Below are 17,084 nucleotides of genomic sequence, written 5' to 3' on the forward strand. Positions count from 1 at the left end.
AAACAGTATAGAGCTTGGGAGCGCCACAGTGAGAAATAACCATACAGTGAGAAACAGTATAGAGCTTGGGAGCACCACAGTGAGAAATAACAGTACAGTGAGAAACAGTATAGAGCTTGGGAGCGCCATAGTGAAAAATAACAGTACAGTGAGAAACAGAATAGAGCTAGGGAGCGCCGTAGTGAGAAATAACCGTACAGTGAGAAACAGTACAGAGCTTTGGAGTGCCGTAGTGAGAAATAACAGTACAGTGAGAAACAGTATAGAGCTAGGGAGTGCTACAGTGAGAAATAGCAGTACAGTGAGAAACAGTATAGAGCTAGGGAGTGCCGTAGTGAGAAATAGCAGTACAGTGAGAAACAGTATAGAGCTAGGGAGCGCCGTAGTGAGAAATAACAGTACAGTGAGAAACAGTATAGAGCTTGGGAGCGCCACAGTGAGAAATAACCGTACGGTGAGAAACAGTATAGAGCTTGGAAGCGCCACAGTGAGAAATAACAGTACGGTGAGAAACAGTATAGAGCTTGGGAGCGCCGTAGTGAGAAATAACCGTGCAGTGAGAAACAGTATAGAGCTTGGGAGCGCCACAGTGAGAAATAACAGTACAGTGAGAAACAGTACAGAGCTTGGGAGCGCTACAGTGAGAAATAACAGTACAGTGAGAAACAGTATAGAGCTTGGGAGTGCTACAGTGAGAAATAACAGTACAGTGAGAACCAGTATAGAGCTAGGGAGTGCTACAGTGAGAAATAACAGTACAGTGAGAAACAGTATAGAGCTTGGGAGTGCTACAGTGAGAAATAACAGTACAGTGAGAAACAGTATAGAGCTTGGGGGCGCCGTAGTGAGAAATAACCGTGCAGTGAGAAACAGTATAGAGCTTGGGAGTGCTACAGTGAGAAATAACTGTGCAGTGAGAAACAGTTTAGAGCTACGGAGTGCAACAGTGAGAAATAACAGTACACTTAGAAACTGTATAGAGCTTGGGAGCGCTACTGTGAGAAATAACAGTACAGTGAGAAACATTATAGAGCTTGGGAGTGCTACAGAGAGAAATAACAGTACAGTGAGAAACAGTATAGAGCTAGTGTGGTAACCTTGACTTTACGTGGTAAGTAAAGAGTTTACCTTGTGTGTTGTGGTTCAGTCTTCACACGACTTACGGAGAGGTGAGAGTAATGGAAGCACATGAAGGGGTGACGAGGCAGCTTGTGGTTTTTATTTTGTGAACACAGGTTTATTAGAGAGTCGGCAGGGCACTTGCATAAATAACACACCTCACTCAATGAGGCAGCCTTTGTATTGCATCAGTGGGAAAAAACATCAATAATGAGATTACACATAAAAACAATGGCATTTGCACGGCACCATACGGATTGGTGTAATAATACTTCGGCAGTATGACCATACAATGTAAGGCAACTTTTACGTTACTATTCACAGTTGAATTCAGTATTGAGCATACATTCTTATCTCAAACGGTTGCACACTACAAGAAAACAATTCAGCAATGATGTCAGTACTAAACTAACAGTTTCAATGTCCAGATGACCTTAAACACAAAACACTGTATTCCTACCCGTCTTCGCTGCTGCAGCTGGTGGAGCTCTTATAGATCAGTTTAAGTTGACCATGGTACTAGTCCCACTTAGTGTAGCATTTGTTAGTATTAAATCTGGGAGGGAAGAATCGCCAATGTGTGTATGGAAGTCCTGTACACAGTACAGCAATTCAGTCACTGAATGTTAATTCCACTTTTCTCTCTATAAGCACATTCAATTCTCAGGCAATCAGGTTACTCAATATTCCTAAACAACTGTTACTGTAAAGTGTCCCGCAGTTCTATCCCAGGTTGAAGGGCTATATTATCTCCTTTCAGTAGTGTATTCCAGCTTTCAAGTATCAAAGAATCACTGTGCTGTGAAATAGGACAGTCTTGGTGTGATCCGGAAAACATGCAGGGTAAATATTGGTGAGCTTGGTCAGTGAAGCAGATAACTTCTATATACTGAACGTGAAAGTAACACTGAGGTTCTGCTATTTGCAACAAGGTATGAGAAAGTCCAGTACTACTGAGTGTCAGTGCAGCTCTGCCTGTGGCGCAATCAATCTTCCACTCACCACTCCTGTAGCTACCTCTGGTGCAAGGCTATGTAACTTTTCCACTGCTGGAGCTGTATGTCTATACTGCAGTTAATCGGTGGCCATCTTGTGGTTGGCAGCATGGCAACTCAAAGCAATTGTTGCTGTTGGCCTGCGGCCATCTTGTGGTTGGCAGAAAAAGTTATAAATCACAATAGGACAGCGACTTCTCTTATAAGTAGTATAACTGAAATGAGGGTGCTTTGAAGTTACCCTATGATGGCTGCTGCTGTGGTATGGGGCAGGGGGGATGATTACCCTGTACTGCGTGTTGCCACTGTGGCTGTGTACCTCCACGAGCGGTTCTTGCTGCTGCGCTGGATGCCTTAATGGTGTGCTGCTCTTCGTTGCTGTGGCTCACCTGACCCGGTCTATCTTCCGCGGATACCCGGCGTCCACGCTCCCGGCTCGGCTGCTCCACACTCCACTAGAGCTTTGCAGCTTGGCGGTCTCTGCCCGCTGTCCTCGTGCTGCACGCCACACTTCTCCTCAGCTCCTGGCACGCCCTCTTTTTCGCGGGCACCTGACCACACCCACCGCTTGAGAGACAGGACAGGCTCATCCAATCAGCACCAGCTGTCCCCTTGCTTCACACGTGCTGGGGGGACATGTATTAACTCCTTCCTTGCCCAAAGTGGTATTAACCCCTCACAGTCCTAGGGGTGTCCGTTTCATGGGTGTCACACTAGGGAGTGCTACAGTGAGAAATAACAGTACAATGAGAAACAGTATAGAGCTTGGGAGCGCCACAGTGAGAAATAACAGTACATTGAGAAACAGTATAGAGCTAGGGAGCGCTACAGTGAGAAATAACAGTACAGTGAGAAACAGTGTAGAGCTTGGGAGCGATACAGTGAGAAATAATAGTACAGTGAGAAACAGTATAGAGCTTGGGAGCGCTACAGTGAGAAGTCACAATACAGTGAGAAACAGTACAGAGCTTTGGAGCGCTACAGTGAGAAATAACAGTACAGTGAGAAACAGTATAGAGCTTGGGAGCGATACAATGAGAAATAACAGTACAGTGAGAAACAGTATAGAGCTTGGGAGCTCTACAGTGAGAAGTCACAATACAGTGAGAAACAGTATAGAGCTTAGGAGTGCTACAGTGAGAAATAACAGTACAGTGAGAAACAGTATAGAGCATTTTGAGCGCCACAGTGAGAAATAACCGTACAGTGAGAAACAGTGTAGAGCTTGGGAGCGCCGTAGTGAGAAATAACAGTACAGTGAGAAACAGTATATAGCTTGGGAGCGCTGTAGTGAGAAATAACCATGCACTGAGAAACAGTATAGAGCTTGGGAGCGCCACAGTGAGAAATAACAGTGCAGTGAGAAACAGTATAGAGCTTGGGAGCGCCACAGTGAGAAATAACAGTACAGTGAGAAACAGAATAGAGCTAGGGAGTGCCGTAGTGAGAAATAACCGTACAGTGAGAAACAGTACAGAGCTTGGGAGCGCCGTAGTGAGAAATAACAGTACAGTGAGAAACAGTATAGAGCTAGGGATTGCCGTAGTGAGAAATAACAGTACAGTGAGAAACAGTATAGAGCTAGGGAGTGCCGTCGTGAGAAATAGCAGTACAGTGAGAAACAGTAGAGAGCTAGGGAGCACCGTAGTGAGAAATAACAGTACAGTGAGACACAGTATAGAGCTTGGGAGCGCCACAGTGAGAAATAACCGTACGGTGAGAAACAGTATAGAGCTTGGGAGCGCCACAGTGAGAAATAACAGTACGGTGAGAAACAGTATAGAGCTTGGGAGCGCCGTAGTGAGAAATAACCGTGCAGTGAGAAACAGTATAGAGCTTGGGAGCGCCACAGTGAGAAATAACAGTACAGTGAGAAACAGTACAGAGCTTGGGAGCGCTACAGTGAGAAATAACAGCACAGTGATAAACAGTATAGAGCTTGGGAGTGCTACAGTGAGAAATAACAGTACAGTGAGAAACAGTATAGAGCTAGGGAGTGCTACAGTGAGAAATAACAGTACAGTGAGAAACAGTATAGAGCTTGGGAGTGCTACAGTGATAAATAACAGTACAGTGAGAAATAGTATAGAGCTAGGGAGTGCTACAATGAGAAATAACAGTACAGTGAGAAACAGTATAGAGCTTGGGAGCGCTACAGTGAGAAATAACAGTACAGTGAGAAACAGTATAGAGCTTGGGGGCGATACAGTGAGAAATAACAGTACAGTGAGAAACAGTATAGAGCTAGGGAGTGCTACAGTGAGAAATAACAGTACAGTGAGAAACAGTGTAGAGCTTGGGGGCGATACAGTGAGAAATAACAGTACAGTGAGAAATAGTATAGAGCTTGGGAGGGCTACAGTGAGAAGAGAAACCGAAAGATTGCATAAGAAAAGAGGTGTTTTAAACCTCTAGGATGGGGGCAGGCATGTATGCAAATTACTTGTGGGAGTTAGCCTATGGCAAGTAGGGGCGGGTTTGTAACAGGAACATTATATAGTGGGATAAAAGTGTGGGCCAAAGCCTCTTTGTTCCAGATTCCTCCAGGACAGGGAAGTGCATTTTGTCAGTTGTCATTTTCCTTAATAAAACTCTTAGTGCTTCTCCTTCTTCTCTCCTCCTTTTCCTTATTGTATTTAGTCATTCTTTTCATTTACTTCATATCATTGCTTTTACTTTTCCTTTCTGTCCTCAATCACTGTCTTTTCTGATTTCTTGTTCTGCTGGGGGTGGGTGTAGCTATGTCCTGCCTAGTAATGAGCCTCCCCAGACCCTGGTCCCTGGCTCCACAGTGCCCCCATGTTATTAGGAGCTGCAGGTGTGGTTCCCCTATTGATAGTTCTATCCCCCCTCAGGCTGCTGCAGCAGCTTTGTGGAAGGTGTGCCAGTGCGGGGGAGGGGTGCTTCCCTTCAGTCCTTAATGCCCCTGGTCAATATCATCTTTGTGGCTGCAGTGGCCAGCACCATAGGCAAATGCAGGAGGGGTTTATGAGTGCCTTGCCTGAACCCCCCCTCAGCCCACACCATGATGACTACAATAGAAATAGCATATAATACTAAAGTTGCGTGTTTTTTAGGATCCCCTCAGTGTCACAAATGAAATAACTAGCACTACAGTCCCTGTTGATCTTTTAAATGTGTCAGCCAGTAGAAAAAGTTAAAAGCCAGTAATGAATATTGTTGTGCACCAACTAGATCTGGAAAACATGCACTGTACGGGGTGCACTGATATGGATCACCTATTGGATCAATTATTAATACTGGATAATACACCATCCAGTACATAAGGGGACCAATCTGTGCATCTATGTCCAGGACAGTGCATGGTTTCTTTTTCTGCCCTCTCCCAGATTCCCCAACTTGCTCATATGATCTGTAAAGGAGCCGGCACATGAAATAAAAAGATTCAGCTCAGACAGGATGGCTCTACTTCTACATATAATTACTTACTGTGTTTGCTGGTCCTGTATATGCCAGAATTATATCATTCAGTACATTCGTATGATGTATTTTATAGCTGGTCTGTGCTGATTATGCCCTCTTAATGGTAGAAAACAGTTGCAGCAAACAGTGTCAGTATTATGCTGGGCATTGAGGTATCATTGGGGGAATAGAATGCTTTAGTGATGCGTTATCTGACAGTAAGGGGTAATGGCTTTGACACTGCTTTATTTATGTATGGCACCTTAGATCTAGCTTTTATCTCCTTTGAATCATATTATCAGTCAATAGAGGAGATTGTATTATATACTGTATTCTGAGCATTTAACTTACAAAATAGACAGAATACATGTGCTACAGTGAATTTCTACAGGGTGCACAGCTTATTATTGCAATCACTGCCCCAAGCAGCTATCACCGGGAAGCTCCATTCTCAGCTATGCTCCTACTTCGACAAATATACATTGCTGGAGGTCACGCAGCCTTCGCGTCCTGCCTATGAGGGGTACAACGCGAGCAAAGCAGCTAGTTCAGTTCGTCAGGGCTAACAGCAGGCGTCTGGGGAAAATGCTTCGCCTTTAATAATTCCACCTGTACGCAGGGACGAAAATGTCATTTTCGTCACCTCTGCTTGCGATGTGGTGGCAATCACCCAGTTGCCAAGTGTTTCAAGGGGGGTGCCCAGCAGCAGCCTGCACAGCCAGCAAAAGGCACAAGTGCTAAGTAAAGTTCCATCCCCTGTCCGTGTCACAGCGATAGCAAAATGGTTGAGTTGGTACCCGGTTCTGCAGGACGCAGAATTTTCGTTAAAAGGCTTCAGTTTTGGTTTTCGTTTACCTATTTGCAGGGATGTCGACACATATTCGCCTAGAAATTTGAAGTCTGCCTTTGAATTGCCTCACATTCTTAGGGAAAAAGTGGCTGGCGAGGTTAGCGTCAGGCGCATTGCAGGGCCTTTTGCAGAACCCCCATTAGGGATCTTGTGAATTCCCCGGTGGGAGTGGTTCCCAAGAAAATTCCAGGAAAATACAGGCTCATGCAACATCTGTCTTATCCGCCAGGCTCGTCAGTAAATTTTGCCATACCAGTTGAGGTTTCCTCGGTGGTGTACCAGTCTTTTGACGATGCTTTGGATGTCATTAGGTGTTATGGTCCGGGCGCACTGATGGCTAAGATAGATGTTGAGTCAGCTTTTCGTCTACTTCCTTTGCACCCAGAGTCATTCCAGTTTATGGGTTTTTAGCTTGGACAACGGATATTGCATAGACAAATGCTTGCCTATGGGGTGTTCTGTGTCCTGTGCGTTTTTCGAGCATTTTAGCACCTTCCTACACTGGTGCGCGGAATTTATTTATTTAATTTTTGCGGTAGTCATGGAATAGCCCACTATCTCGATGACTTTCTGTGTGTCGGCCCTTCCGGTTCAGGCAGATGCAGTTATCTTTTGTTTTCTTTACGAGCGCTGTTTTTTCATTTGGAGTTCCCGTTGCTGCGGACAAAACGGAGGGCCCTTCCCCTTGTCATTCCTGGGTATCGAGATCTGTACCTCAGCGGGTTCTTGTCGCATTCCTCTCGATAAGCCTGTCAAGTTGCGTAATGCCATAGCGGAATGCACGGCTTCCAGTAGAATTACCCTGCGGCTGGCGCAATCCCTCCTGGGCCTGTAAAGTAATTCCAATGGGCAGAGCTTTTTCACGTAAATTGGAAAGGGCCACGGCTGGTGTCACTAACCGAGACATTTGCTACGTTTATCCTCAGAGATTAAGCAGGACCTCTCTGTCTGGGTCTCGTTTCTTCGGGATTTTAATGGCGTTCGGTTGTGGATGTCTCCAGCCGCTGACAATTTGCAGCTGCAGCTGTTCACCGACGCAGCAGGCACCACAGGGTTCGGATGTTACCTTGATGGCTCCTGGTGCGTTGGCCGTTGGCTGGAAGAATGGGTGGGAAAGGGTTTGACTAAGGACTTACTCCTTCTCAAACTCTTTCCCATAATGGTTTCCTTGGAAATCTGGGGGGAATGGTTACGCAATCGCAGCATCATTATCAGGTGTGACAACTGGGCGTGGTCCATGCGATACAATCAGCAACATGCGGCTTCCCTGCTGGTTTTGCGCTTGCTAGCGCAGCTGTGCTCACATGTTTGCGCTGTAACATCATGTTTAAGGCAAGACACGTTCCTGGGGTGGAGAATGAGATAGACGATGCGTTATCACGTTTCCAGTGGGCTAGGTCCCGATCTCTGGCCCCTGGTGCTGACGTTGTGCTTTGCCCCTCTTATGTTTGGCAGGTGATCGAGCCGGCATGGAGGGCTTAGCAGAACAGTCTTTAGCCCCCTCCACGTTGCGAGCATATCGGCAGGCATGGAATGTATGGGAAGATTATTCCCGTAGCAGCAAACAGGCAGGTAAGAGTCAGCATTGTTCGATGCTTTCTTTTATTTGGAGTCTCCATTTGGCTGGCAGATCCAGGGCTTCTGTTGCGCGCTCTTTGGGGGGCATTGCATTTTATTGTAAATTGAAGGGCCAACCTGACTTTACTAAAAGTTTTCTGATTGTGAAGGCTTTAAAGGGTTGGGCACGGGTCTCCCGGCCAGTAGCTGACCTTAGGAGACCTGTGGACGCTCATCTGCTTCCGGCAGTATTAGGGGCGGTTCTCGGAGTGGCTCTTACTGCGTATGAGGCGGTCCTGATTCAAGTGGTGTTTTCAGAGGCTTTTCACGGCACCTTGAGGGTATCGGAGCTGGTGGCATCATCCCAATGGGTTGATGCCGCCATGCTCCTCTCGGATATCCTGGTCAGTGAGAGGTCTGTTCTCTGTAGGATTCGGCGGTCAAAGACCGACCAGACTGGTAGGGGTGGGTGGATCTCGTTGGGTCCATCTAGGTACGAACAGATCTGCCCCGTGGCACTAGCTATGCGGTATGAGTTATTGCGGCCGGATGTTCCTGGTTCATGACTCATGCATATGGACAGGACTCCGCTTACCAAATACCAGTTTGGTTGGTTTTTGAAGAGGTGTGTATCAGTTTTAGGCCTCCCGTCTCAAGATTTTGGTACACACTCGTTTCTGATCGGAGCCGCAACTTCGGCGGCAGCTGCGGGTTTCTCTGCATCAGAAATTAAGGCCCTAGGACGTTGGAAATCGGATAGTTATAAAGGTTACATTCGACCTAGGCGTGAAGGCCCTTTGTTTTAAAGTCATTTCACAGTCTGTTCCGGTTACGTTTATATTTTATGCTTGCCTGGTTTTTGTCTTGTCTCATGTACTGTCCTGTCTTGTCTGTTACCCCTGTCCGTCCTACTCGGGATTAGCTACTCGCCATTGCTGGCAATGGGAGTCTTGAGGGATTTTACAATTTTTACCTGAACTGACGGATTCAATTCGGCTATTCTCAATCATTTAATTAGGCCATAGTCCATCCCTCAGCAGGTTTTTATTTTACCTCTTGCCGAGTTCACCTGTTTTTTCCCAATTCCCCCCACCCATTCTTCCCCTTTGTGTCTTCTGTTTGTCTCAGCCACTTCAAATAGTAAAGTCGGCGACCAATAGAAAATTTTTCTTTTTGGCAGATACTCACTTATGTTCTATCAGATCCCACTAATACACCATAAAATTTTATTGTTTTATGACAATTACTAATTTTTTATTTACTGCTTTCCTCCACCTTTAGGATTGCTCTTTGACACGCAGGAAATTTGGGTTATAGGCCACTCATATATTTTCTGGGCTGCTAGGTTTGAGTTCAGATCAAGCTCCAATTTTTGAATATTCAGCTAGGGTCCGTTGCATAGGTTCCAGAGGTATGAGATGGCATTCCTTTTGTCCTAAACTGTTAGAGTATGCAAGGCTTTTTGGTAGGCCACGTATTTTGGTGGCTTATTTAGGAGGTAACGACTTAGGGCAGAGGTCCACTGTAGAATTACGAGTTGATATTGTCAACGATTTGGCGAGGGTGCTATCGGCCTGGCCCTTGTGTAAATTAATTTGGTCTTGCATTGTACCTCGACAGGTCTGGCGTGGGGTTAGGAGTTTTCCTGCTAATGACGAAGCTAGGAAGAAACTTAATTTCGTAGTTGCCAAATTTGTGATGGCCAATTATGGCCGTTTCATTTACCATAAGAACATTCAATTTCGATTTAGTTATATGTATAGACCTGATGGAGTTCATTTAACAGAGGAGGGTTGGTCATTGTTTATTGGGGATCTTTTTGAGGAGTTGGCGTTATTGGGGTAGTACTTGGTATGGTGGCGGTGCAGCGGTTCTATAAGCAGAACCTTGCTGTGGCGGGAAAAAACGGCAGGTCGCCAGTCCGGGTGCAATTATGATTTAAGGGCGCTCCCTTCGTTGACTGGTAGTTGGCTGTACCAACCTAACGGGGGGCAGTATCACCACCTAAACGGGTGGGAAGTCAAGATGGGGGTGAGCGTTACCTTTTGTTGATGATATGAGTTACATGGTTATGTGTATGCACTCTGGGCGATCTACGCCTGCTATGCCTTTTGTTGTTTGTGTGTGGGCATAGCAGATCTGGCTGATTTCTGGCCGTCCTTTCTTTGCCACCATACATCCTTAAATAAATAATAATTATTATTGCTCCAATAAATCGCCATCAAGTTATCTGCCAAATCCACGTCTCAGTGTCTTTATTTTATGTTAGTATGATAAGTGGTTTGCACACATGACAACACCTCATCCGATAGAAGGTTTAGAGAAACCGAAAGATTGCATAAGAAAAGAGGTGTTTTAAACCTCTAGGATGGGGGCAGGCATGTATGCAAATTACTTGTGGGAGTTAGCCTATGGCAAGTAGGGGCGGGTTTGTAACAGGAACATTATATAGTGGGATAAAAGTGTGGGCCAAAGCCTCTTTGTTCCAGATTCCCCACCCTCCCTCCCCTATAAATTTTGGTATGTTGTGGGTTTGGTTTTGGGTGGCGGGAAAGAACGGCAGGTCGCCAGTCCGGGTGCAATTATGATTTAAGGGCGCTCCCTTCGTTGACTGGTAGTTGGCTGTACCAACCTAACGGGGGGCAGTATCACCACCTAAACGGGTGGGAAGTCAAGATGGGGGTGAGCGTTACCTTTTGTTGATGATATGAGTTACATGGTTATGTGTATGCACTCTGGGCGATCTACGCCTGCTATGCCTTTTGTTGTTTGTGTGTGGGCATAGCAGATCTGGCTGATTTCTGGCCGTCCTTTCTTTGCCACCATACATCCTTAAATAAATAATAATTATTATTGCTCCAATAAATCGCCATCAAGTTATCTGCCAAATCCACGTCTCAGTGTCTTTATTTTATGTTAGTATGATAAGTGGTTTGCACACATGACAACACCTCATCCGATAGAAGGTTTAATATAACGGAGGTTAGGAATAGAGCCGACGGCACATAAACTTCTAGTCAGGGATAGAGGGGTTAATAAAGTTAAAAATGTTTGTTTACAGTTATAGGCAGATGCGATAGGACGTTGGGTTAGGGGCGGAGTTAGTGAGAGGGTGTAGAGAATCTACTGTGGTAAAATCTGCCTCTTTTGAATTGATCTGCGACCAGGGAAGTGCAGTTCCTTTATTAGCAGATCTGTCTGTTGGGATAATCGTTTTTATTCATCCCTACTTTCTCTTTCCCTACTTTATATCTTTCCCTACTCTATTCTCTATACTTTCCCTTTATATACACTCTCTTTTTTCTTATCTAACTTTTCTTTCTCTTTCTTTACCTACCTATCTTGCTTCCCTGCACTATGAGCCGCCCCCAGCGCGCACGCTCAGTACCCGCCCGTCTGTCAGACGGTGGCGGGCCCGGCGCACTTTATTCCCCTCAGGTACTGCCCTCCCGGCGTTCGGGAGGGTCAGGTACAGCGGGCCCCTTAGCGGACAACGCTGCGGTCACGTGCACGCGGCCGCGGTGGTCCCACGAGACGCCACAGGTGCTGCCTCCGCCTGCACCTGGTTCCCCACCGGTCGCCAGTACTAGTGCGACTGGGGACCAGGGCGGGCGGGGATCGGGGGCGGCCAGGCATACTATAGTGCCTGCGCGAGTCGCTGGTGCGCGCTCCGGCCGCTCTCGCGGCCAGCAGCGGGCAGTCACACCGCCCATCCCTTCTTCCCCGGTGGCCGCTCAGAGGGAGCCGGCTGAAGTCCGGGGGGAAGGGCGGCGGAAGCGGCCACATAAGCGTGCAGGCCGGATGCCTGTCATGGCGCCGGCTTGCACGCAGGCCCACATTAATACAGGCGGGGGGCGGAGATGAAGGGGGCGGAGCCAACGCCTGCATAGTGACAGGCAGGTTAATCCGCCCCCTCTTCTGCTGCCCTCTGTTCATAATGATGCAGACATGGGGTCCCCCATGTCTGCAGTAGCCAGCTCCTCCAGGCCTGCGGGGGTGGCAGCTGCTCCGGCGTCTGCTATGCCTGCAGGGCCTGCGGCACCAGGGAGTGCTCCGTTGCTGGATGCTGGTGCCATAGCCGGACTGCTGGTGTCTGTGGTGGGTGCACTGACACCGCTTTTGACCCAGCAGCCTGGAAACGCTGACACTGGAGGCCCTTCTGCGTCAGCGGCGTCCGCCGTGCAGACGCAGCTTGGCCCTCTGGTGCAGCAATTAGGCAGGATTTGCGGTCTTTCCCTCGCTCCCATGCCCGCAGCTCCTTCCGTTTCTTTCTCTCCCTCTGCCATCTCCCTTCCTCAGCCCAATCAGGCTATGGACACAGACAATGCGCACAATGCCGCCTCAGTCTCTTCTTTTACAGACGACAGTCTGGAGGAGTTAACAGTGGTCGCAGCCCCGACCAGAAGTGCGACGGCGGAAGTCGGAGCTAACGCGGGCGCTGGAGTTTCCAATGCCCTCGCCAGCGCTTCTGGTGAGTGTGACAGTACGTCTGACTGCGGGTCTACTTCCATTTCCTCTTCCTCTTCAAGCGATAGTTCGCGGAAGGCTAGGCGTAAAAGGGCAAGGAGGTCTCGCAGACGTCGCTCACGTCGTCACAGGCATTCTAGCGAACGGTCCTCTGGCAGTAGTACCAGTGTAGATCGCGGAGCGGGTCCGGAGGATGTTGTACACTGCGCTAATACAGCTGTCACTCGAGGTATGCGTACCAGGGTTAAGCAGCGGATCAAAAAAGGGCGCTACGTAGATATGTTCACCCTTACAGCTACGGCGAAGAAAGCTGCTGCGACCGCAAAGGCAAAAGGGGGTATTGGTCTGGAGGCCTTTAAGTCTTACATGAATTGGATATCTGGGTTCTGCGTGTTTTCAACTTGCTATCTCAAAACCAGGCCTTCCGAGTACCTTAACGTAATACGATACTTACACCTGATACATGGCCTATTCAAGGCCTCACGCAGTACGGCTTGGCGTCAATACGACGAAGAGTTTCGTCGAAAACAAGATCGGGTTAAGGTCATGGAATTGGGTTGTAAAGATGTTGAAGTGTGGATGGAGGTGACCCAGCCTACACGCGTCCTTGTTGATCAGTCCCCTGGGTGGCCAGTTCAACCCTCGTCCCCCTCGGCACCAAGGACAGCCAATGGAGGGCAAAACAAGCAGAAGTGTTACGCATACAACAATGGGAATTGTACCCTTGGTAACAGGTGTCGCTTTCGACACCAGTGCCTTCGCTGCGGCGCGGAACACCCCAGTAAGGACTGCTCCCGCGGTCCAGGAGGAGCTCAGGCCTCCTCTGCAGTACCCTCTGCCAAACGGTCAGGGGCCGGGACTTCAAAGTAAAGCGTTGACCCCCATTCATCTGGATGCCATGGCAAAATGGTTAGACTGGTATCCTGTGTGGGACGCCTCCGCCTTTTTGCGTAAGGGTTTTGCAGAAGGATTTTCGCTTCCAATAATACGGCCTGTCAGTTCCGGGTCCCCTAGGAATTTACGCTCGGCCTGCGATTTACCTCACGTACTAAAGGATAAGGTTATGAAGGAGGTAGGGCTGGGTCGCATGATTGGACCTTTCCCGCAGCCTCCGATACCCGATCTGGTCCTTTCCCCTGTGGGTGTTGTCCCCAAGAAGGCCCCCGGGAGTTACCGTTTAATTCAGCACCTGTCACATCCGTCAGGCACGTCGGTTAACGACGCCATAGATGTTGAGGTCTGCCGCGTACAGTACCAGTCATTCGAATCTGCGTTAGCCTTGGTTCGCGCAGCGGGTCCGGGTTCTTTCATGGCGAAAGTGGACATTGAGTCCGCCTTCAGATTGTTGCCCCTGCATCCTGAATCATTTCGTTTCATGGGGTTTCGGTTGACGGATGGCTATTACCTGGACAAATGTCTTCCGATGGGTTGTTCTATTTCCTGCGCGTTCTTCGAGCGTTTCAGTTCCTTTCTCCATTGGTGTGTCGCGGTGGGGTCTGGGGAGACGAGCATAGCCCATTACTTGGATGACTTCTTGTGCGTAGGTCCAGCTGGCTCGCGTCGCTGCAATCGTCTCCTTTTTTCATTGCAAGCACTCTTCTCGGAATTTGGAGTACCTACTGCGCAAGATAAAACTGAGGGCCCAGCCACTAAGCTGGTTTTCTTGGGTATTGAAATTGATACCTTGGAGGGTCTTTGCCGGCTGCCGCCGGACAAGATTCGTCGCTTGCAGGATGCTATCCTCCTAGCGTTAGCAGGAGGAAAGGTAACTCTTCGTCAAGGTCAATCCCTGCTCGGGCTGTTTAACTTCGCTTGTCGAGTTATCCTGATGGGGAAGATTTTCTGTCAGAAGCTACAGAGGGCTTTGGTAGGGCTGCGTCACCCGCACCATTTTCTGCGACTGTCGTCTGAGCTAAAGCTGGACCTGGCGGTTTGGGACTTTTTTTGGTCGATTTTAATGGAGTGCGCGTCTGGCCTGCGGATCCTCAGCCTAATGCTTGCCTGCAGCTCTTCACGGATGCTGCTGGATCATCAGGTTTCGGATCTTTTTTGGGAGGAGATTGGTGTTTTTCAGTTTGGCCGGCGGAATGGGTGCAGGCAGGATTGACCAAGAACTTGCTCCTACTGGAGCTGTTTCCCATAGTGGTGGCATTAGAGCTATGGTGTCAGCGGTTGCGTGACCGTTCCATAGTTTTTTGGTGCGATAACCTGGGGGTAGTACATGCGATCAATAACCAAAGATCGTCGTCGCTGCCAGTGTTGCGGCTTCTTGCTTGGCTGGTTCTGCGCGCTTTGCAGTTTAACATATTGTTCACAGCTCGTCATGTGCCGGGTACTGATAATTCCATTGCTGATGCGCTCTCCAGACAGGATTGGCGACGGTTCCGCGAATTGGCCCCGTACGCGGCATTAAAAGGTGAGCTTTGTCCATTTCATTGCTGGCAGATCATCAAACCAGAATGGAAGATCTCGCACGTCGGTCTGTGGCCCCACGGACGTTGACGGCCTACCAGACATCTTGGCAACAGTGGGAGAAGTTTTTGCAAGGGCGGAGTTCGTCAGGTAAATCTCGTGATACTAATATGGTTGCTTTTGTTTGTTTCTTGTTCGATTCCGGCAGGTCGCGGGCTTATGTTGCCCAGATGCTTGCTGGGATTTCGTTCTTTTTGCGCCTAGCGGGGCGGAGGGACATAACTAAGGGTTTTTTAATACAAAGGGCCCTTAGGGGTTGGTCTCGCGTCAGGCCTGCCGCGGATGACCGACGTCGTCCTATTGGTCCTGATTTGTTAGCGCGTCTAGGTGAAAGTTTGACGGGCATTTGTTCTTCGCAATTCGAGGTTCTGTTATTCCGACTCGCTTTTGCGATGGCCTTTCATGGGGCGTTTCGCATCAGCGAGCTGGTAGCGTCTTCGCGCCGCGCTCAGCCCCCTCTGCTTCGTTGTCACATTTTGCTGCGTGATACGCTGCTGTGCCGTATTCGGCGTTCCAAGACCGATCAGATGGGTAGAGGTCGCTGGGTGTCCCTGAAGTCCTGTCCTGATGACGGGATTTGTCCGGTTCACTTAGCCTCCCAATATACTCTTTGCAGGCCAATGCGGCCGGGGGCTTGGCTTATGCACGAGGACGGAAGTCCTTTGACTAAATTCCAATTTAGATCGGTCTTCCATCGCTGCATACGGCACCTCGGGCTTTCCCCTTCGGATTACGGCACCCATTCTTTTAGAATAGGTGCCGCCACTTTTGCGGCCTCCTCGGGTCTTTCTTCACAGGAGATCCAGGCTCTCGGAAGATGGAAGTCCAATGCTTACAGAAGTTATGTTCGTCTGGAATCATAAATTGTTATACTTTATTCGTTTGGACTTGAGTGCCTTGGCCAACTCGCTGCCTTTCCGGTGGGGGTCCCGAGAGATTTTGCCCTGTTTTTTGCCCTGCTTTGGACATTGATCGTTTAGCTTAAAATAATATTAATGTGAACGAATGAAATATAGAAAAGATCCAGCAGGTTTTTTGTAGGTTTTCACCTCGGGTCAAGTCTTCCTCCCCCCCTCCCACCCTCCCACTCCTCCTTCGTGATTTACATGTTGCATATATACTTATCTATTATATTTCTGTATATTTGCAGGTTTCCAGGACGCTAGGCCCATTTGGTTGATTGGTCACTCTTTTATTTTTTGGGTCGCGCTTTGCTGAAGATGCCTCCGTGTTCCCACGTTGGGAGAGTGTTAGGTGGTTGGGGCAGAGGGGCATGCTGTGGGAAGCTTTGTTGCGCAACTTGCACAGGGCAGTAGCTGAATTTGGTCCCCCTTTAGTGTTAATTATCCATCTCGGGGGCAACGATTTGGGTCAGCAAACGTCCTTAGAGTTGCGCCATGCGATTGTTCGTGACTTGAGAGAGGTGGTTCGGTTATTGCCTAACTGCCTTTTGGTGTGGTCCCCTATCATCGCCAGGCTTTCCTGGCGCTATTGCTATAATAGTGTGGCTTTGGACAGGTCCAGGAGGAAGGTTAACAAATGGGTGGCTAGGCACGTGCTGGAAATGGGAGGGCTAGTGGTGCACCATCCTTTAATTCGGATTCAGGATGCCCACCTTTTCCGCAGGGATGGAGTTCATCTTACTGAGGAGGGTAATTTTTTGTTTCTAGAAGATATTTTTGCAGTTTTTAAGGGTTTGGTTGGTTAGCATGGTGGTGGGCTGCTTCTCTCCTGAGAGCCGCTGTGGCGGGAAAGACCGGCAATATTGAAGTGTCCATCTTGCAGCAGTAATAGCGGCGCGCACCCCTTCAATGCACTGATAGGCTGATTTCACCCTATTGGGGTCAGCGGCACCTCTCGACCGAGCAGGATGAATGGTGCATTGGCATGGGTGTTGGGGCCGCATCACTTGCTCTGAAAGGGATAGTTGGCCCTTTGCAAGTTTTTAAGATCACCCTACCCTTGTCTGGGATAGTTGGCCCTCACAAGTTGTGATTTACTTCCGGCCTAAGACAAGCGGACGCGGGTTAGTTGCCGTTCTTTCTCCTGCCACCATGTCTACCTTTGTAACCAAATAAAGCTGACCAATTAATTTAAACGGCATAACTTGGTCTCCTGTGTTTATTTTAGTTAAGTTTAGTTTAAGTTTATGGGTCACATCTCTCATCTGACGATAGAAAGTTTAACAGTATAGAGCTAGG

This window comes from Taudactylus pleione, unplaced genomic scaffold (genome assembly GCF_031769625.1).
Source record: "Taudactylus pleione unplaced genomic scaffold, aTauple2 ptg000909l, whole genome shotgun sequence".
NCBI lineage: Eukaryota > Metazoa > Chordata > Amphibia > Anura > Myobatrachidae > Taudactylus > Taudactylus pleione.